A 22,899-nucleotide genomic window follows, 5' to 3' on the forward strand; every position below is an offset into this window, starting at 1 on the left:
ATGGGTGCACATACATCACTGTGGTATGATTCTTTTAATTCTTTTGGAAAGATACCCAGCAGAGCAATGGCTGGGTCAAATGGAACCTCTAGTCCTAGTTCTCTGAGGTATCTCCATATTGATTTCCACAGTGGTTGTTCCCTGGTGCAACTTTGTATGAGACTGAGCACAGAAAAAGTCAGAAGGTCAGAAAATACATGTTTTTAAAAATGGCTACTTGCCATAGTGCTTTATTGATTAACACAAAGTTAAACCAAGCCTGTGTAACCCTGTATTAGAAACTGCTATGGGTTTATATCTGAGCAAGGACAATATAAAAATAGATGGCTTTAGTATGGACTGTGAACTTGGATTTGACTTTAAAAAGCTTTAATATTTTTAGCTATCTGCCCAAGACCAGCTTAGGACTCACCTTCTTTGTTATTGAGTAGGCAAAAATAACACAAAATGACCAAAAAGATCTGTTCCCCAGTGTATCATGAGCTAATCTGTGTTGAAGTTTTCCTATAGTTGAAAGTGCTTGGGCATCTGGGTGAGGGAGGGTGGCATCTGTAAGAGATTCTGGCAAAAGCTCCCTAGACTGTTTTCACCATGGTGTCTGGGAAGCTGGATAACTCCCCATGCTACTTCGAAACCAAGCACTTTCATAGTAGCTTGGGAAACTTACAGACGCTTGCTGTTCTAGCTGGATGCCTGGCATTCATAACGCCATCCTGCATTTTGGAAATGCTTTACTTTGTTACCACAGCAGCTTTCACCATGAAAGCTGAAAATAACAGATACTAATTGTTTTTATAAGGTTTCTTATATATATATTCAGCCAATTGGCCATACCTGTCTTAGATTTGAGTGACTCATGATGCAAAACAAAATCATACCCCAACCCAAGGCCTCAAATTCCCAACCAAGTAAAAGAAAACTAAAATAAAACCCCAGGAGCACAAGGAATGCATTCTGATAATGAGTGAAGTGGTGGCTGCATCTAGTTTCCAAAGTTTTCAAGGGCGGTGGTTCGGGTGGAGGCATCTCAGGAGTAGTGTTGATATAAGCAGTATATTGTTATTTCCATGAAGTTCAGTTTTTTTTTGTGTTGCCACGTGATACAAGAATGATTTATTAGAATAAATTCCACAACAAATCATATAAAATAACCATTTTCTGAGACATCCACAAGACCATCTGAGAACAATGTAGAGACACCGCCAAGAAGCCAGGCAGGGTCGATCCTGGCCCCAGGCTGAGGGCCAGTGGGGGAACAGGGAGTGTGACATGTGGAGGAACACTAATGTGTGCATGAAAGAAATTGTACAGCGGTGTCCGGGACCAGGCGTGGATGAAGGTGAGCAGCCACTGTTTCCAGGGCCAGACTGTGGGCAGCTGCACAGGGCACGCAGGTGGGCAGCAGCCCAGCTAGCACCTCCTCCAAAGGGACAGCAGGTTCTTGGGCTGGGGACCAGTGGCATCTGCCACCCAGCCCCTGCACACACACGTAAACATGGGTGGGCCGAGTCTCAGGCACACAGGACACCTGCACCAGGCTCCGTATTGGCAAACTGTAAACAGGGAGGCCACATCGCCGCTGCGGACTCCGGGTCCCACCGCTCGGCCCCTCTTCCAGCCCCTGCCGGTTCAGGTCTGACACCCACACCAATGCCCGTCTATGGAGGCGGGCACCCCAGCCACCACAGCAACAGCTCTTTGGCTTAGGGCTCCAGATACAGTGCCTGAGGGGGCGTTGCATAGGGGCTGGTTCCCAGCAGAAAGAGTCCTGAGAAAGGGTCACTGCTCCTGGCGCCTGTCCCTGTGCCCCCACCATCCCCTGCAAGGGACCAGGCCACTACCTGTTGTCCATTTAATGCCCACAACATCCGGAGAACAGGGGCGACGCTGGCACACTGTCCACACCCCTGATGAAATTCAGTTTATTAAGCTTTAGTTTATAGATTTTTGTGCCCCACTTAAAACGCTTTTGCCTATTCCAAAGACATGCTAATTTTTTCTATATTTTATACCAGAAGCTCTGTTGTTTCATCTTTCATATTTAACTCTGTGACTTTCCTAGAATTAATACTGTCTATTTCATGAGAAACGAGCCAAGGTTCAATTCTTCTTCTTGTCAAATGAACATACAATTGACCATGAAAAAAAGGCCATTTTCCTCCCTATGGAACTATATACATTTTTGTCCATGTGCTTATGGGTTGCTTTCTTATCCTCTGTTTTGTTGCATTGTTCTTTTTGTCTATCCTTCAACTAAGGCCACACCGTTTGTAACAGGTCTTGTTGTGTACATTTTCAAACTTCATTATTTCTCAAGTTGCTAATAATCTTAAAATAGCATATAGATTTAACAGTCAATTTTGCTTTTCATTAAGAAGGGTATAGGAACCAAATAGTTCTTAACGTAAAGCTTGTAACTAATTGAGTCAAAATTCATCTTGGAAATGATTGCCAGAATTAATAGGTTAAATATACTTAAAAGGATGTAAGGAAAAATGCTGTGGTTCCCTAGAAAGCTGGTGGGTCATTTTAGGGTAAATAAGATTAAGTACATACACTCATCTCTCTTTCTCTCTCTGATTTCAAATTTAAATTTTATTCTTTAATTGTTTGAGAGTCAGTGACAGATGTAATACCTATCTAGATGATGAAATAAACCATTTGTTTTGTTCTTTTTTTAGTTTTGGGGATCGCACTCAGGCCCTTGCCGCTGGAACCACTGAGCTAAATCCCCACCTGAAATACACCATTTATTTAAAATATTTTTATATAGATGTTTAAAAATATTAATCAATGTTTCTTTATTGCATCCATCTCTACAAACCAATGCATCTGTGATGTAGCAAAATTAAGGTCAGGTGAAACAAATGATCACAGTTTTGTTGGTTAAAAATAGGTGGAGGTGTTTTCAGCCAGTTGAAATTGGTTAACCATTTGGAAAGCCTGGATAGGACCGATAGGAAGTTAAATCTGCTAGGTGCATAAGAAAGATTCAAGCACTGGTAACCAGTAAGTTCCAGATTAGTGATTTCCAAAATGTTCTGGAGAGTTCTAGGGCTGTCCAGAAATCCTCAGTGACTCTCAAAGAAAGAAGGTTATGAGTGAGAGGCAAGCCTGACACTTGCTCCATTTGGATTTTTTTTTTTAACAGGAATCAAACTCAGGGCCTCATGCTTGCCAGGCAGGTGCTGCGCCACTGAGCTACATCCCCAGCCCCATTTGGACTTCTTCGTCATCTTCTTGTGTTACTGTTTGAATTATGTCATTCAAACCACACAGTATGAGTCATGATACGGAGTCTCTGGCTAAAGCTGATTTGTCTTCTTCCTCATGGTATAGAATCAGGGTTTCTGCTTTCTTGGTTCCTCATATGTATTGCATGTTCTTTGGAAGTATGCTCAGTATAGCTCCTCATGCTGAGGTTTGGGCATATGTGGGCTTACTGTAGCTGATTGACACTCTCTCCAGAGCTTTGTCTACCCACAAGGGCGCCCTGTTCCTTTTTGCTTGCTTTGGTATTGACTTTCTTTCTCTGCAGAGTTGGAGGCTGGCATCTCACAGGAGCTCAGCATGTGGTTCTAAATTCAGATGATCAGATAGCCAAGAAAGTGCTAATAGCTTATGCTTTGATGAAATATGCTCTTTTGTTTTCTGTATATAATTGCCTTTGTATTTTTTCCTTTATCCCCAACTGACAGAATTTTAATTAAAAGTTGAGATGAGAGAACATGGGGAAGTCTGTGGAGGAGCATGCTTGCTTTTCATTTAATCCTATCATACCAAACAATACTTTAAACCTTCTGCAAAGCAAGCAGAGAACTGGAAATATTAAAAAGCTGGAAACAGTGTTTTTTAAAAACAGAATTTTTTTGTTCTTGTCTTTTAAGAAAATATTCTGAATTCAAATGCTTTAGCTTTTCCAACTCTGTGTCATTATGTCAAGAAATTAACATTGAATCCTTTCACTCTTGAATCAAGTAAGGATACCATAATCATATTAAAACAGAACATATATACACATATATTACCACATACATACATGCATATATGCATATATGTACATGTATAATTTTAAAATTGCAGATTCTATAATTACTTCATCGAAATGAAATATGAATTCCAAACCTGAATGCAGTTGATTAAAGTAAAAAAAAAAAAAACACCACTAAGGTTCTACTCTCACTGTTTCTCTTTCTCTGAAATCCACTTTCTGAGAATTGTTTCCTAAATGCATAATCTCATATAGAAGTGCTTATAGGAATACAGTGGGAGGGAGAGCATTATTTTATTTCTTACATTAGGTAGTTTTTTTTTCTGTTTAGTTTTGCAGAAAAATGGATACTGCACGATAATTACTGAAGAAATTTATTTATTATAGCTACTCATTGGCGGTTGCACATAATGTTTTAGTGTGGGCTCCTTTCTTACATTTTCTCCGGTCCCATTTCCAAGGACAGAAAAGCTATACAAATCTCAGAAATCACCTGTGTTCCCCTAGGAGCACATTTTGTTGATTCTTTTTTTTTTTTGGTACCAAGGATCAAACTTGGGACCTTGTACTTGCCAGGCAGGCGATGGAATCACTGAGCCAAATCCCTGGCCCCTGATTTTGTTGATTTTTGTATCCTTTTTTTCCTAATGCTAGATGATTATGAAAGCCAAACGCTTATTTTCCAAAGTTGGATCAATTTACCATCTTTGTAAATAAGCAGATAAAAAGTCGAAGAAATAAAAGATACTTTAGGGATTTTTAAAAACCCTTTCCTACTTAAAAAAATTATGGAAAGCTTCATCAGGTTTGACATCCTTTATTTTGGGGGCTCTATTATTTATTTCAGAATTTTTTTTATTATTGCATGTTTGCAGTACATAATGACACATTGATTGTGGAGAGTTGGTGCCTGTATATAACTCCCCTTAATTCTTTTTACTTTCTCTCCCTCTCTTCTCCCTCCTTAGTCCCTTGCTTGGGCATTGTTTTGATGTTAGGACACCCTTGGAATAGTCTAATTACTTGATGGTCTCACTAATCAGTAAGAGAATTAAAAAAGTCAGTTTAGTAAATAAAAGAAGTAAAGATTATAAATGAGGTATTTCAGGGCTTAAAACAATCACCAATGCTTATAAGTTGGCATAGTTTATAAGAATTCTTTTTGAACTCCCTTTTTACTCAGTGACATGAGCAGTAGAACTGAGATGGGCATGTGTACTTTTTACAGTTAAGCTGTGGGAACAAAAATCTTTAAATTTCAGTCATCACAGTGTATATTGAAGGAGATGAGGATATATAAAAAGGTCTGACTGGCAGGAAAGAAGAAGAAATTTGTCTTCAGTTCTTATTACCTTATTTCTGGCTTATACAGTACCCTGGTCATTTGTCGATTTGTCACAGATTGATTTCCTGACCAAGGCTGTTCTGTTGTGTATTCTGCTTAACTTCACTTTTAAATGATTCTTTTACTTCTGACTTCTGAGCAGATTTGCCAGCCGAGGCATGGGCACAGACTTAGATGCCAACAGGAGAGAGAAGCCAAAATGCTGCTCTTCTCGTCTCTCTAACTGATACTTCAGGCCTTGATTTGGGTCAGAGGCATTCGACAGAAAGGCAAAGAAAGCTTTTCCTCTCCTACTTTCTCCCCCACGCCTCTGTGTTACTCAGCACTGAAGCCAGGGCCTTTTGCATCCTAGGCAAGCACTCTACCATTGAGTTACATCCCTAGCCCTTGCATCTTCAGAATTTGCAAATAGCCAGCACCAGGTCTAAATCATGGAAGGGACACTTTAAAGTGTAAGGGATGTATTATTTGTACAAAAGATTCCTGTATGTATCTCCTCTTTAATACTGTGGAATCCAAATCTTCAACTTCAGTGATATCAAAATTGCTTCCAAATTTTGTGAAAAATTCAGAATCTTAAACGTCAATCACTGATATCTAGCTCTAGAAATTCTAGGTAGGGCCCGAGAATCTACATTTTATTTTCACAGATTCTTTGCCACTACAGATACACAATTAACCACTCTGTAAAATACTGTTTAGTTTAGTTCCTATAGAGAGTATTTCTCAGAAAGTCAGGCCTAGAAACACTGGCTAATAGTGTGCCTTTAATGTCCTTGTTGTTTTTTTAGCAGCCTACAAAATTCTTTGCTCTCTCAATAGCTTCATAATCTCAACCTCTTTTATACAACATTTTAATTTTTATTAGTACATTTGTACTACATGATAACACAGCTTAATTTTTCATGTCCTCTTCTCAGTCCCTCCCTCCCTCCCTCATCCTTTGATTTCTTGGTCCCCTTCCCTTTTGCAAAAGACATCCCTGTTTCCTATTATCAGTTTTTAATTTTGCTCTTTAATTTATTTATACTTTGGGCTTCTTGTATAAAAGTAACCACGTGATATTTAAGCTTGTGTGTCTGATGTATTTCACTTAGCATTATGATCTGAAGTTGCATCCATTTTTCTATAAACGATTCAAATTGCCTCTCTTTACAGCACAGTAGTATTCCATCGTGCTTATGTACTGCACTTTCTTTATTCATCTGTTAATGGACATATGGGCTGCTTCCACATTATGAACTGTGCTGGTGTAAACATGCGTATACATGTATCACTATAACATGATTTCTTTAACTCTTTTTGGAAGGTACCCAGAAGGAGAATTGAAAAGAATTTCTGTTTTTAGTTTTTTGGAGGGATCTCCCTACTGATTTCCATAGTGGTTGTACTAGTTTACATTTCCACCAACAATGGAGAAGTGTGACTTTTTCCCCACAGCCTCACCAATATTTTATATTATTTGACTTTTCGATGGTAGCTGCATTAGCTGTATTAGCTACTTTCCGCTCATTGCTGAGATAAAATACTCAGCACCCAAAGTTAAAGTGGCGTAAAGTTTATCTGGCTCACAGTTTGTAGAGGTTCCAGTCCATAATCAGCTGGCTCTAAGGCAGGGTGGCACATGGCAGAGGGGTAACAGTTCATGTCTGTAGAAGACAGCAAAAGCAATAAGGGGCTTAATAGCATCTTTCTGCCCCTTTAATCATATCTGAACTACTAAGATTAGGGAGGGACCAAGCCACATTCATGTGTGCAGTGGTTTAAACCTCCCCCATTACTTTGCTGTGAAGAAGTTTTTAATTTGATATATGCCCATTTCTTGATTTTTGATGTTATTTCTTGTGCAATTGGTGTTCTGTTCAGAATGTTTTTGCCTATGCCTAAGACTTCTAGAGTCTGGCCATTTTGTCACCCAGCAGGTTAGGTGTTTCTGCTTAAATACTTGGATCTTTGGTCCATTTTAATTTTAGTTTATTATGTGGTGAGAGACGTGGCTCTAGATTCAATCTTCTGCATGTGGATAGCCAGTTTCCCCGGCATTTGCTAAAGAGGCTATGTTTTCTCTAATGTGTATTTATGGCTCCCTTGTCAAAAGTTAGATGGCCAAATGTGTCTGGGTTGTTTTCTGTGTCTTCTATTCTGTTCTAGTAATCCATGTCTGTTCTTGTGCCAAGACTATGCTGGTTTTTTTTTTCTCTTTTGTACCAGGAATTGAACTCAGGTCCTGACACTTGCCAGGCAGGTGCTGTACTATTGAGCTATATTCCAGCCCCAAGATGATACTGTTTTTATCACTTAGCTTTGCAATGTAGCTTGAAATTTTGGTAATGGTGTTGCTGCCTGCTTTGCTCTTGCTGCTCAAGATTGCTTTTGCTTTTTGGTCTCTTCTTGTTCCATATAAATTTTAGGATTGTTTTCTGTAGTTTTGTGGGAATGTTTTTGGTACTTTGATTGGGGTTGCAGTAAATCTATATATCATTTTTGGAAGTATGACCACTTTGACAATATGGGTTCTGCCCATCCAGGAGCAAGGGATTATCTTTACACTTTTCTGATGTCTTCTTCAGCCTTATTTTTTCAGAATACTATAGATTTTGTTGCAAGGTCTTTTACTTCCTAGGGTAGGTGGTTCATTCTAAGTATTTCATTTTTCTTGATGCTATTCAGAATGATATTGTTTTCCTAATTTCTTTCTTGGTTAGTTCATTATTGATGTACACGAACACTGTTAATTTTTGTGTGTTTATTTGAAACGGATACATTGCTGAATTTTGTTATTCATTCTAGAAGTCTTTTTCTGACATTGTTTGGCCTTCTATATAAAAGATCATGCCATTTTCACCTATTGATAATTTGAGTTCTTCATTTTCTATGCGCATTCCTTTCTCTTACCTGATGGCTCTGACTAATGTTTCAAGTACTGTTTTGAAAAGGAGTGGTAATAGTGGGTATTCTTGTCTTGTTCCTGATTTCAGAGGGAAAGCCTTTTGCTTTTCTCTAATATAATGTTGCCCACAGGTTTGTCATGAATGGCTTTTATCAGATTGAGATAAAGTCCTTCTATATCTATTTCTTCAGGATTTGAAAAAATTTATGAATGGATGCTGGGTTTTATGAAAGGCTCTCTCCATATCTATTGAGATGATCATGCGATTTTTGTGCTTATTTTTGTTTATGGGATGTATTTCAATTATTGCCTTTTGTTTGTTTTTGGTGATGCTGGCCTCAAATGCAGGTCAGGATGTATTACAAGCATTTTTTTTTCATGTTTTGAACCATCCTTGCATCACTGGGATCATCTCTTTTTGGTCAGGATGTATAATCTTTGTGATGAGTTACTGTATTCTGTTTGCTGAAATCTTGTTGAGGATTATTGCATCTATATGAATTAAAGAGATTGGTTTGAGGTTGTCTTTTTTATTTGAGTCCCCATTTGGTTTTGGAATCAGGGTAATACCAGCTTCTAGGAATGAATAGGAAGTACTCTTTTCCTTTCAATTTCATTCAAGAGTTTGAGGAGTTTTGGTGTTAGGTTGTCCCTAAAATTTTTGTAGAATTCAGTGGTGAATCCATCAGTTCTGGGCTTTTTTTAGTTGGTATACTTTTCATTCCTGCAACAATTTCATTGTCTTTTATTGGACTGTTTTGAGTTTTTATGTCTTCTTGTTTTAGTTTTGGTAATTTTTATGTGTCTAGAAATCTGTCCATTTCATCAAGATTCTTCAGTTTGTTGGAGTATAGTTTTCCATAGTAATTACTATCAATCTTCTGAGATTTGGGGATATCCATTGTGATTTTGCCTTTTTCATTTTTTTGTTTTTTTGTACCGGTGATCGAACTCGGGTCCTTGCGCTTGCAAGGCAGGCAGCAGAACCACTGAGCCAAATCATCTGCAGCCTTTTTCATTTCTTTCTTTTTTTTTGAGACAGGGTCTCACTGTGTAGTTGACACTGGCCTGGAACTCATGATGTAGCTCAGGCTGGTCTGGAACTCACAGTGATCCTCCTGCCTCAGCCTCCTGAGTGCTGGGATTACAGGCATGCGCCACCATGCCCAGCTCTTTTTCATTTCTAATTACATTGATCTGGGCCTTTTCTTACCATCTTCTTGTAAGTTTGGCTAATATTTTGAGTATTTTATTTTTTATTTCAAGGAAACTACCCTCTGATTCATTGTTTTGTTTTGTTTTTTAGTTTCAATTGTATTAATTTCCACTTTAATCTGTATGATTTTCTTCCTTGTACTAGGTTTGGTCTTTACATTCTCATTTTTTCTAGTATCTTGAGGTGCATCATTAGATTTTTATCTGGAATGTCTCTGTTCTTCTGATGTGGGCATTTATAGTAATAAAATTCCCTCTTAGGACTGCTTTCATCGTGTCCCATAATTTCAGGTATGTTTTATTGTCATTATTGTTTGATTCTAGGAATTGTTCAGATTCTTCTTTGATTTCTTTTGTGACCAACTGAGTGATCAGGAGTGTGTTATACATCCAGGTATTTGTAAAAATTATCTGGTTTCTTTTGCAGCTGATTTTTAGCTTAGTGTGCTGTGATCTGATAGTATATTGTGGAATGATTTTGATTCTTTTGTATTTATTTCATCAGGCTGTATGGACTAGTATGTGGTGTATTTTGGAGAAAGTTCTGTGTGCTGCTGAGAAGAATATGTATTATGTTTTAGTGGGGTAGAACACTCTGTAGGTATTTATTAAATTCATTTGTTTGAAGATATGGTTCTGCTCCAATATTTCTTTGCTAAGTTTTTGTGTGGTTGGTCTGTTTGTGAAATTAGGGTATGGAGGTCACCTCTTATGATTGTGTGTTGTTGTTTACCTTTTATATACAGTAATACTTGTTTTATGAAGTTGTTTTTAGCAATATGTGGTGCTTATATATTTATAATTGTTATCTTGTCCTGTTGAATTATTCCTTTAATTAATATTTAGTGACCTTCCTTGCCTCTGCTGATCAGTTTTAGCTAAAAGTTTAATTTGTCTGAAGATAAACTTGCTACCCCTATTTGCTTTTGGGATTTTGGTGTATTACGTATTGTTTTCTATCCTTTAATTTTTAGTCTATGAATTTCTTTTTGGAGTAGGTGAGTTTCTTCAGTGCAACAGACTATTAACTTTTTTATTTACTTATTTATTTGATCCAGTCCACTAATCTATCTCTTTTAATTGGAGACTGAAGGCTGTTTAAATTGAGAGTTATTACTGAAAAGTAATAAGTATTGATTTTTCCTGTCATCGTGTACCTTTTCTTGCTGACTTTATTAATTTTCTTTTTTATTTAACTATTTAAATTACTTAGTATATTCATTCTGTCAGACATTTAGTCTTTGTTGCTTCACTGCCTATGTTTAAAATATTTTTGTATGATCACTGGTCATTTGAGAAATGCAGATGAAAACAACACTGAGATTCTACCTCACCCCACAAAGAATGGCTTCTAACAAGAAATCAACCAATAACAAATGTTGGTGGGGTTGTGGGGAGAAAGGAACCCTTCTCCATTGTTGGTGGGAGTGCAGACTGGTGCAACCACTGTGGAAATCAATGTAGAGATACCTTAAAAAACTAAGATTGGTAGTCCTATTTGACCCAGCCATCCCTCTGCTGGTTATCTTTCCAAAAGAATTAAAAGACTCATACCACAGTGATATATGTGCACCCATGTTTATAATAGCAGCACAGTTTGTAATAGCTAAAACTTGGAAACAGCCCATTTGCCCATCAGTTGGAGACTGGATAAAGAATATGTGATTTTTCTATAAAATGGAATACTACTCAGCCACAAAGAATGAGAAATTAGAGTCATTTGTAGGAAAATGGATGCATATTGAGGATATACTTTTTTTTTGCACTTTTAAATTGAATTTATTGGTACATTCTAGGTAGATAGTACAGTTGCATTCATTACTGGGATCTTGTACCTTTACATGCCAGGTCTTGGGTCTCATTTTTTCCCCTTGTCCCTACCCTCCTTTCACCCCCTCCTCCCCTCCCCACCTTCAAACACTTTAATTCCATTTTTACATTTTCTCATAATTTTTTCCTTTTCCCTTATTCCCCTTTCCCTATCCTTCTCACTGTCCCTACACCTTTGATTCTTTTCTTCCTATTTCACATTGCTAATTGTCCCATTAGGATCTTGAGTACTATTTTAGTTTTTCACACCAGAGAAACTATTCGGTATTTGCATATGTGTGACTTACTTATTTCAATAAGGAGTAAATCCTCAAAATGTACCCATTTACCTATGAATGAATCTACTTCCTCATTCTTTATGGCTGAGTAGTATTCCATTTTTTAGAAAAACCACATCTTCTTTCTCCAGTTTCCAACTGATGGGCAGATGGGCTGTTTCCAAGTTTTAGCTATTACAAACTGTGCCGCTATAAACATGGGTGCGCATATATCACTGTGGTATGATTCTTTTAATTCTTTTGGAAAGATACCCAACAGAGGGATGGCTGGGTCAAATGGAACCTCTACTCCTAGTTCTTTGAGGTATCTCCATATTGATTTCCACAGTGGTTACACCAGTCTGCACTCCCACCAACAATGAAAAAGGGTTCCTTTCTCCCCACAACCCTGCCAAAATTTGTTATTGTTTGATTTCTTGATAGCAGCCATTCTTTGTGGAGTGAAGTGAAATCTTGGTGTTGTTTTCATCTGCATCTCTCGAATGACCAGTGATATGGAGCACTTTTTCATATATTTACTTGCTGCTTTTATTTCTTTGTCTGAGAAATGTCTGTTCATTTCAGATGCCCATTTTAGAATTGGGTCTTTATATTTGGGGGGGCTGGTTGTTTTGAGTTCTTTATATTTAGATAACAGTCCTTTGTCTGAAGAGCAGCTAGTAAAAAGTTTTCCCACATTGTAGGTTGTCTCTTAGTTCTGTTGATGGTTTCTTTTGCAGTGCAGAAGCTTTTTAATAAGATGAGATCCCAGTTGTTTATTCTTTCTGCTAGTTCCCGTGCTACTGAGGATTTGTTCATAAAGTCTTTTCCTATGCCGATGTCTTTTGAGGATATACTCTTAAGTGAAATAAATAAGTCACATGTGTAAATACCAAATAGTTTATCTGGTGTGAAAAAGTATAATTGTAAATAAGAATCTAATGGTATAATTGACAATGTGAAATAGGAAGAAAAGGGCTAAAGGTGTAGAGGAAGTGGGAAGGGTAGGGGAAATGAAATAAGGGAAAAGAAAAAATACGAGAATATGAAAAAACAGAAACACAGTTCTTGTAAATAGGAAAGGGAGGAGTGGGTGAAGGGAGGGCAGGGGTATGGGGAAAAAATGAGAACCAAGACCTGTCATGTAAAGGTACAAGATCTCAATGATGAATGCAACTGTACTGTATACCTAAATGTACCAATAAACTCAATGAGGAGAAAAAATTTTTTTGTGTTTGTTTTCGAATGCTGGTATGGTGGTCATGAATTTCTCAAGATGCTCTTTGTCATGGAAAGACCTTATTTCTTCAGCAATTTTGAAAAACAGTTTGAAATTGTTTTCTCTTAGGGCTTGAAACATTTCGCTTCAAGTTCTCCTAAACTTTAAGGTTTATTTTGAAAAGTCTGCTATAATCTTAATGGGGTTATCTTTATGTGATTTCTTTTCTTGCTTTTCTCTTACAGCTTTTAAGATTCCATCATTGTGTTGGACTTCTGAGATTTAAAAAAATTAATTAATTTTATTGGTACATTTCAGGTACACAGTGTAATGATATTCATCCTTAGAAATTTGCATCTTTGCATAATGCATCTTGGTTTTTTTCCCCCACTTCCCTGCCCTGCCTTCAATCTCTCCCTCCCTCCCTATCTAGAAAGACTTTGTTTCCATTATTTTTCATTTTTTCATATTGATTCCATTCCCTTCTTTTGTTCTCTCTACCCTCCCACCTCCCTTTCCCCTTTGTCCCTTTTCTTCCTATTTCACATTCTCTATTACACCTTTTATGGACTTCTGGGATTTTGACTATGACCTGTTGTGGGGAGTATCTTTTTTTCCATTATAGTTGTTCAGTCTTTTATAAGCCTTGATTGCCTGTACATTGAGTTCTTCTCAAAACTTGGAAAATTTTCTTCTGTGATTTCTGTAAACAGACTTGTTTATTCTGTGTGTGCTCCTCTCTAATTTCTCTGTAATTCTGATTAGCCTTAGGTTAGTCTTAGTGCCATCTAGTAGCTTTTAGATGAATGTTCCTTGCTCTCATATTGTTTTTAAGGTTTCTCTGTGTGTATTATCATGTGATTCCATTTTGACCTCAATTTCTGAGATGCTTTCTTTACAGAGGTCATTTCTGCTATTCATGTTTTCAATAGAATTCATCATCTCTGGGATTTTTATTTGTCTATTTCTTTGGTACCTCCGTCATTCATGTTTTGAACAGTGTCTAATTTTTTGTTTATTCTAAAACCACAATGATCTGTTTGTTAGTTCCACTAACTTTGGGTTATATTGTCTTTGAGCTAGCCAACGTTCTTTGTTTTCTCCTTAATCATTTCATGCAGGTGCTCAGCTAACTGTTTGATTCTTCCTCCATTGGTGCCGCTTGGATCTGCTTTGAGCCCTTGCATCTACTTTGGGAGAGTTGGGAGTCTTTGGAGGCATTTTGTTGCCTTGATTTTTCACCTTACTCTGTGTGTGTGTGTGTGTGTGTGTGTGTATGTGTGTGTGTGTGTGCACATGCTGAGGTTTGAGGTCAAATAGAGTGAAGAGAATTTGTTTTTGTATGAAGATCTCTTTAGGTTCTATTTTCAGTGATCTGTTCTTGGCTTTATTTATCAAGAGACATTACTTATCATTTTAGCTCATTCAATTTATTTAGGCTGGACCCTGTTACTGTGTTGTAAGCTCAGCATTTTTAGTGGTTGTAACAGGTGGAATAGATCCAACCCTACATCAATCATAAAAATTAAAACTTGTCTTGATAATTTTACTCTTTTACCAGTACTCTTGAAAAAGTGTATTACACTATTATTTGCAGTTAATCTGGGCTGTGGAGGGAGGAAGGAGAGAGGAGTGGAAAAGAGAGGGAATATTTCAATTAGAAGAGAGGGAGGTAAGGAAATGTCAATAGACTAGAGATCAGACTCTTGGAATTATCTCTTATCTGGGGAAAGGGCTAATGTTGAGGGGCTTGAGAGAGTATTTCAGTAGGAGAGAGGGTGTAGATAGGTGGAAGTGTATTCAGAGACTGAAGGAGGCTGGGAAGTTGTTGGAACATGTTTATATATTTGTAGTTGGTTTTGTTTGGATACTCTAGGCAAAATTGTGTCAGGGATTGCCCTGATATGCCTTTGAGTGGTACTGCTTAACTTGTAGTACTGATTAATCCTTACTCTCTAACACGCATATACAGGTGCCTGTTCTTTCCATGCTGTTAGGTGTAGAGGAGGAGGTGGAGGACAAGAAGGTGAGAAAATGAGGAGAGAAGAGGAAAGAATAGGGAGGAAAGAAAATAAAAAATATAAATGAAGAAAGACTAAAAGAGGGAGCAAGTCAAAAGGGAAAAACCTTAAAGAATATAAGTAAAATAAATAAACAATACTAATAAAGAAGCAAGAACCAGAAGAAAAAAAAAATGAAAACAGAAAAAACAAAACAAAACAACCAAGGTAACCCAGATCAAGCAAACAAGCAAGGAAACGTAAACTATGATGACAAAAATAAAAACAAACTCCGTCACACCATTGTTTTAGTATTAACACACAGCACCCATGAAGCTCCCTCCACGCTGCATCCTCACTTTGATTGCGAGCAGCCAGTTTCGCCCTGTGAACCAGTCCATTGCCTGCCAAAGTAGTAAGGGCTGCTCTCTGTCCAGACCCATGTTCGGGTTGTATGCTCTGCTCCAGGTGACCAACTGCAGGCCTCCATGGTGATCTCAGGATCCAACTGTCTCTGTTGCTTTGGTGGTAATCAAATGTGTAGTTTTCCTGACTCCCAGTCCTCTAGTTCTGCACTGACTTCTGCCAGGGACCTCACCCTCTCTCATTTCTTTCAAGCATAGCATATATCATGGTCATTTCCACATCTTTTCCCCACAGGCTTCCCTTGCCTACTGTATGGCCAGAAGACCTCAGGCATCTATTAGGCTCATACCTGACCGCAGAAACTAGAGTCACCCCCAAGATTGGCAGAGGACTCTCTTTGCCAGTATGGGGTGGTAGGCAGAACCTCAAACCATTTTGTGGCTTTCTGGTGTTTGCAAAAACAGTAGGAAGTGCCTGCTCTGTTGAATTCCCCTCTGACCTGGGCACCAGTCTCCATCATTCCTCTCACAGATTTTCCCATTCCGTTCTTCATATTTGCTGTACGTCTGGGTTTCTGAGCCCTCTGCAGTAAGAGGTACTGTGCCCACCTTAATAGAAGCCTGCTAGAAATCATGGGTAGCGGGCAGAGTGTCCCTCAAGCACAGTATTCTCTTTGTTTTGTATTTTTGGTAGCAGGGATTGAACTTGGGACCTTGCGCTTGTGAGGCAGGGAGCAGAACCACTGAGCGAAATCCCCAGCTCCACAATACTTTCTTTACATGTGTGTTGGGGGCATGGGTGACTTATGTTTTTCTGTGTTTGGTAAGCTTTCTCTCTCCCCACAGTTCTGCTACTTGCAGGTGCTGTAGTGCTATTTCTTCCCACCATGTTGTCCTGCTTTTGGATTTTTCTGAATCCTTGGCTTGTATGTGTCTCACTTGCTATGCACGGCAGTGAGGTTAAAGTGATTGTGAGTTGATTCCATCACTGTCACTGAAGGTGTGGATTCCTTCAGTCTAATTCTTCCCCAGGATGGCATGCATGCTGGGTGTGCATTGCAGGATGGGTTCTGTGATCAAGGAGTAGTCAAGGGTCCCCTCATACATTCCCTCAACACTGGATTTTGGCCCCGTTAGATTATTTTTTTTCATTCATCCTCTTGTATTAGACTTTATCTTTCACTTTTGCCTCAGGGTGCCTGCTTTTTCTCAATTGCCATTTTGGAGACAGTCGCCTTGGCTTTCACTCTCTAGGAAGCCATCTTCTCTCTTCTCAACTTCTCTTAATGGCCATTGCTATAGTTTATACCTAGATGTCCCTTCCAAGCCTCATACACTTAGAGGTGGGGAATTGGGAAGGTGACTGAATCATGAATGTGTAATAATAGATTAGTTCACTGATTGGATCAGCATGGTTCTGGGTTTGGATGATAGATTTATTGAAGAGGGAAGACAAACCCTAGGTATTAGGTAGTACCGATCAAACTTGTAGCCTGGTTGGAATACAAAGGAAAAGAAGAAGGAAGGCTCTGCTTCCTACCTGCTTCGTGCTTCCCATGCCATGGACTGTTGGTCCTTTGCTGCGCCCCTCTGCCATGCTGTCCTGTCTTGGGGGCAGTCAACTGTGGACTGAAACCTCTACAAACTGTGAACCAAGGTAAACCTTTCCTTCTTTAACTTGTGGATGTTGGGTATTTTGCCCCAGCAACAAGAAAATAATGAAGCCATTCACTTTTATTTGTATATAGCGGTCATTTGAAGGGCTATAGGGCAGTTGCTAAGGAAGTTAATAATTATAATGATCAACTCATGTAACTTTTTACTATACTCAAAGAATGACGTTCTATTTTACAAGAGTACAAGGCAATTGCATTCATTTGAAATTCCTAGGCTCACTAAGAAGACAGAAAATTCAATGGGATTTAAAAACAGTGTTTCTGCGTCTATAAAAATGATCATATATTTAGCTCCTCATTTTGTTCTCTTAATTTAGTGAATTGTACTGAATTTTTAACGCTAAATAAATTTTGCTTGTTCAGAGGAAATGTAACTTGATTGTTATATATTTTCTTATTATTAATTGTGTTCTTTTCAGGAATTTATGTATTAATAAAATAGATCTCTTTTTCTCATTAGGTTTTAGTGTTAAGCTAATGTTGGCATTATACAGTGAACTGAGGACTTTTTCCTACCTTTTTTTGCTTTATGAGAGAGGCTGTATAATTCCTTCCTTTACTATTTAAAAGAATTTACAACACAAGTCATCTGGGTTGAAATTTTATTTGTAGGAGTAATTTAATAATGGATTTAAATTTTAAAATAGGTATAGTGCTATATATTCAAATTCCCTATTTCTTTTTTTTTCTCATTGAGTTTATTGGTACATTTTAGGTATACAGTACAGTTACATTCATCATTGGAATCTTGTACCTTTACATGACAGGTCTTGGTTCTCATTTTTTTCCCATATCCCTGCTCTCCCTTCACCCCCTCCTCCTTTCCCTATTTACAAAAACTTTATTTCCATTTTCTCATACTTTTTATTTTCCCTTATTTCCTTTACCTTACCTTTCCCACTTCCCCTACACCATTAGCCCTTTTCTTCCTATTACACCTTGTCAATTATACCGTTAGGATCTTATTTACAATTATAGATTTTCACACCAGAAAAACTATTCGGTATTTGCACACATGTAACTTATTTATTTCACTTAAGAGTATATCCTCAGTATGCATCCATTTTCCTATGAATGAAATTCCCTATTCTTGTGTCTCTTGTAGTTTAAATTGTATTTATCTAAAACAATTTTACCTTGATTTTTAAATTAGTTTAAAAATCATTATAAGTATTTAAGAAAGATCTTCATTGAGGCATAATTGGTATATGGAGACTTGCATATATTTAATGTAAATAATTTCTTGATTTGGACCTATGCAAATACAAATGATACCATTACCACAAGCAAGGCAAAAGACTTGTATAACACTTCCCAAAGTTGCCTTGTGTCCTTCCTTTTTTTTTTTCTGGATATGATTTTATTAAGTCATTTAAATTTTTAGGAACTGTCACGGTAGCCCCTTCTTCAGTACTGAAATTCATAATTTTAATAATCTTTTTCTCCTTTTCTATTGATCACTTTTGATGCGAGGCTATTTATTTTATTACTTTTTTAAAGAAATAGTTTTTGCATTTTTGTCTTTGTTTTGTAGTTTGGTGTCTGTATTAGTTTCTGCTTATTTTCAATCTTTCCCTGTTTTCCTGGGATTGATTTTTAGTTCTATATTTGAAAAAAATTTTGAGATGTATGTTAAGCAACAGAATAGGTAATCCCATTACTTTGGGAAGCTGAGGAAGGAGGATCACAAATTAAAATATGATCTGGGTGATTTAGCAAGATGCTATTTCAAAAGAAAAATTAAAAACAGCTTGTGGTGTATCTCATTATGAAGGCTCTGGGTCCATTCTTCAGTATTGAAAATAAAAAGGAAGGATTTAACTACATTAAAATGCTGATAGAAATGGTGCTTGGGTGTTTTGTTGTTGGTGTTACAGTGTGTGTGTGTGTGTGTGTGTGTGTGTGTAGTCCATTTGCATTACTCTTGTAGTAACTGATGTACTATTTGTTCTCTATTTGTACTACCTAATGTTACTTTCCTCCTCACCTTTCTTGCCCCTTTTATTAATCACATTAAAATTACTCCATCACTTATTAGACAGTTAATTTTACTTTTTGTGATTTCTCTAAAAAGTAAAACATACATCCTTAACTTATTTTATTTTCATTTATTTATTTTTTTGGTACTGGGGATCGAACTCGGTACCTTGCACTTGCAAGGCAGGCGGCCGAACAACTGAACTAAATCCCCAGCCCATCCCTTTTTTTGGTACAGGGATCCAACTTGGGATCTCACGCTTGCAAGGCAGGCAGTGGAACCACTGAGCTAAATCCCAGGCCTTCTTATTTTAGCATAATATAATTTAGAACTTTTATCACTTCTGTTAAAATTCTAGGGCATTAGAACACTTTAGTTCTGTTCATCTTACTTTTTTTGTTTTTCATCTAGCATTCCCATGTTTCCACCTGATTTTTATTTGCCTGAGAAACATCCTTTAAAAGGATGTTTACTATATTTTATGCAAAATTTCTAGTTTTTTAGGAGAGTTTTCAAGATAATCTACTATATTTCCAGAAGTAGATATTAGTTATTCTTTTCATTGGACTTTCTTTGTCTGTTGTAGAATACTGAGAATGAATTGGATGAGCACTTAGTTTTTTGTCCTGATATTACTTTCAATGAAGATGCAATAATGTAGTAAAATAAACTTCTGAACTTACAACTCAATTAGACTTCAGTTGTTTTCTATAGCTAGATTGTCTTGTCATATAGTGCTACTAATGCCTAAATATTCAGGGAATTGCTTTATTTAAAAATTTTGAAAACATGTGTTTTAGTCACTTATTTTACCCTTGAAACAAAATGTGTGACATCCACAATTTAAAGGAGGAGAAGTCTACGGTGGTGCACGGTTTCAGTGGGTTTAGTCTGCAGCTGGTTGGCTCCCAGGCAGAAAGGCACGGCAGAGGAAGCTGTTCAACCCATGGCAACCAGGAAGCAGAGAGAAGAGGGAGGAGCTGGGGACAGGAATAGTCCTTCCAGTAAGGCCTCTGGTGACTCACCTCTTCCCACCCCACCTCCGCATAGCGCACGCAGCTACAACTCATCAGTGGATCCGCCGATGAGTATGACACCCCCATGAGACAATCACCTTCCAAAGGCCTCTCCTCTGAGCAGATGAAACATTTGGGGGAAATTTTAGATCTAAACTATATTAACACAGTTAATTGAGTCTTGCTAAATATAATCTGGAATACTTTACACTTCCCAATCTAATATAACAGGCAGCTTTCTCTGTAGTTATGTAGTCCTTTCTTCCTAATGTGTCATAATTACTGGAATTTTAAATGTATTGTGCATTATCCTTTCCCTATATTTACTTTTATGTTTGATTAATTTTGCCCCTCCAAACCATCACCTACATTCTTGTCTGGCAGCTTGGTGGTAGCAGTAGTAATTAGTATTATTATTTTTTTCTTTTCTTTTTTTATGTTGGGGCCGAGGTGAGCCCATGGGGTATTACCTGATAAAACCCTGTTTTAAGACTATAAAAAAAAATCTATCCTGTTTCTTTCCAAGGTAATACACACAGAGTCACGTTATCAGAAATGGATATGCTTGTTGTTAAAAATCTATTAGCAAAAGGCCCTTCCACAGGCATGATACACTAACCTGGTAAGTTGTCATGATATGTTTCCCCCTTAGGCTTCATTTGGCTTGTGAAATTTACAAACATTGCTGCTGTCTCAGATCTGAATGCTGGAAGACTAAACGTCCAGAGAATCTGACAGACTTGCCAGAGCCAAATTTTATTTCTATTACAAAACAAGTATTGTTTAGATTTATTACACATAATTAGGGGCTTACTGGAGTCTAAGGAAGACTATCTATATGTCACCAGTGTTGCAAAAACTATTTTTGGTGATCAATATTTCAGGTGTAGAATAGAATTTAAATTTGTGTGTTAGAGATGTTTTGGTATTCAGGGATCATCAGGCCTTCGGTTTAAGGAAGTTTGATAGGGTTACTGTGGACTTCATTGTTCAAATGAAAAGTTCAGAATAGAGAGTATAATGGAATTTGGAATCTATTCTATCTGCGTTTGAATACAGCCTGGCTATTATATTAATACCAAGACAGAAAAGAGCTGGTGCTGTGTGCAATTTTTCTTACTTTGAAGCCAGCTACATGGAGAATTTTTATGTTTTGTTTTTGAAAAGTAGGTAGATTATATTCTTGGTTCATCTTTGTTTCACAGAGGTAAAATTAGAGGCCTCGGTCTCCTGCTGTCAGAACAAGCTCTCAATTTCTCACTGTCGAAATTCAATCTGATTTCTATCTTTTTCACTAAAAAGCTGTCAACAGCAAATAAGCATTCCCCATCAAAGAGCTGCATTCATTGTGAGGTATACAAATTCGTCTCATGGGAAAAGATTCAAGTAATTTAAATTGTTTCTGACTTTTAATTTCTTTCCTAGAAGATGGGAAATGATATTAGCATGGACTCCAACTCTAGGCCAAAATGGAAGGAGAAAAGACATGCACAGCTCCTCCTCGTGTGACATCCTTGGGACCTTTCAGCTTCGGAGTGTGGCAGGTTTACAATTCACAGGATAGGGATTGCATTTGCATTCCTATTTTCAGCTAGTGAACTAATCATAACTATAGCTGCATCTTTTAAGATGCACCAATGTAAATAAATTCATTTAAAAAAGCACACTAGCTATATGAGCATGTAGTATCAGTATGAAAAAGAAACTACCTTTTGAATTAAATATATTTTTTCTTCTTGGAATTTCTTTTATTTTGTTTTGGGAAGTGGCCATTTCTTTGGAGAAAGATGAAATTCTGTGTACCTTACTCTGCCAATATAGTCACTTAACATGGTGGCTCTTTTTTCCTTTTTTCCACATTTTTACTTTTTAGAGGCTTATTTATTTAAGGTAAGGATTTAGTAGAGTGTATTGCTTTGTAGCTATTCCCTCATAATGCGCATGCACATTGCTTTAGACCCGTGAAGTGTGACCCTTTTGGTTTTAAACTATGCATTTTATGATATTTATTCTCTCCCGCCAGTCCATGTAAGCATCCACAATCTCAAAATCTTATAATTTGGATAAGAAGTGGTAGGCATGGTACACACATGCAAATAAGTAAGCTACTTATTAAAGTTTATAAAAATCTCCCTTCTGTGGAATGCATTTGGCAGTATTTAGGAAAAAGAGCACCATTTAAGTAAATTTGGAGTGGGCTAGAAGATTACTGCATAAGTTGTTAAATGACATCCAAGAGTTTTAAATTCTTATACCCCTCTTAGGAATACTCTGATTTCAAGATACCCCTTAAAATGAAGACAATTTGAATTGAACTAAATGTTGCAAATGGTGTCTCACAGAATAAAATACAACCTCACTGTCTTCCTCCTCCTCCTCTGCCCTCCCTTCTTCTTCTTTTATTTTTTTGGTACTGGGGATTGAACTCAGGACCTTGCACTTGCTAGGCAGGTGTGGTGCCACTGAGCTAAATCCCTGGCCCTCACTATCTTCTGTGTGTGTGTGTGTGTGTGTGTGAAGACTTTTATTCAATATAATTTTTAAAGATCCATGTGGAAGATTTCTGAAAGTAGGCTAAGCACTGTACAGTATTAACATAAGCAAAGCTGAACCTTATAGTACTAGACTAGAGAAGACAGCCTTACATGTGACACATTTCAAACACAAGGTAGGGAGGGATAACAGGTGGGGCTGGGTTGTTATGTGAGCTCTGTTGATAACCGTGAGAGCACAATACATGCCTGCAGGAAGGCAGGGTGGAGGGGTAGGGGAGGCAGGCCTGAGCCTCTCCTTCCCTGTCCTGAAGATTTCAGCACTGGCCCTAAAGGACATGACCACCTAGCATAACGGAAGTCTCAAGGGTAACCAAACCCATCCTTTTTACAAGACAGTGTAGCCATCATCTAATTTTAGCTGCTCAGTGATTTGGTGTTTCACCCACACCCCCAGTATCAAATAATGAACTCAAGAGGGGTCTGGTAAATCCAATTTGTTTTCATCTCATTCTATACTTAGGGGTGTGTTTCAGTACCCTTTCTAGATTATGGCTCTGCTATATCAGAGTCTCCCACAGTCTCCCTGAGAAATGGTGTGGCTTTGGAGCCGGAGGAAAATTCT

The sequence above is a fragment of the Fukomys damarensis genome, unplaced genomic scaffold (genome assembly GCF_012274545.1).
Source record: "Fukomys damarensis isolate Sample0158 unplaced genomic scaffold, DMR_v1.0_HiC HiC_scaffold_32, whole genome shotgun sequence".
In the NCBI taxonomy this organism is placed as follows: domain Eukaryota; kingdom Metazoa; phylum Chordata; class Mammalia; order Rodentia; family Bathyergidae; genus Fukomys; species Fukomys damarensis.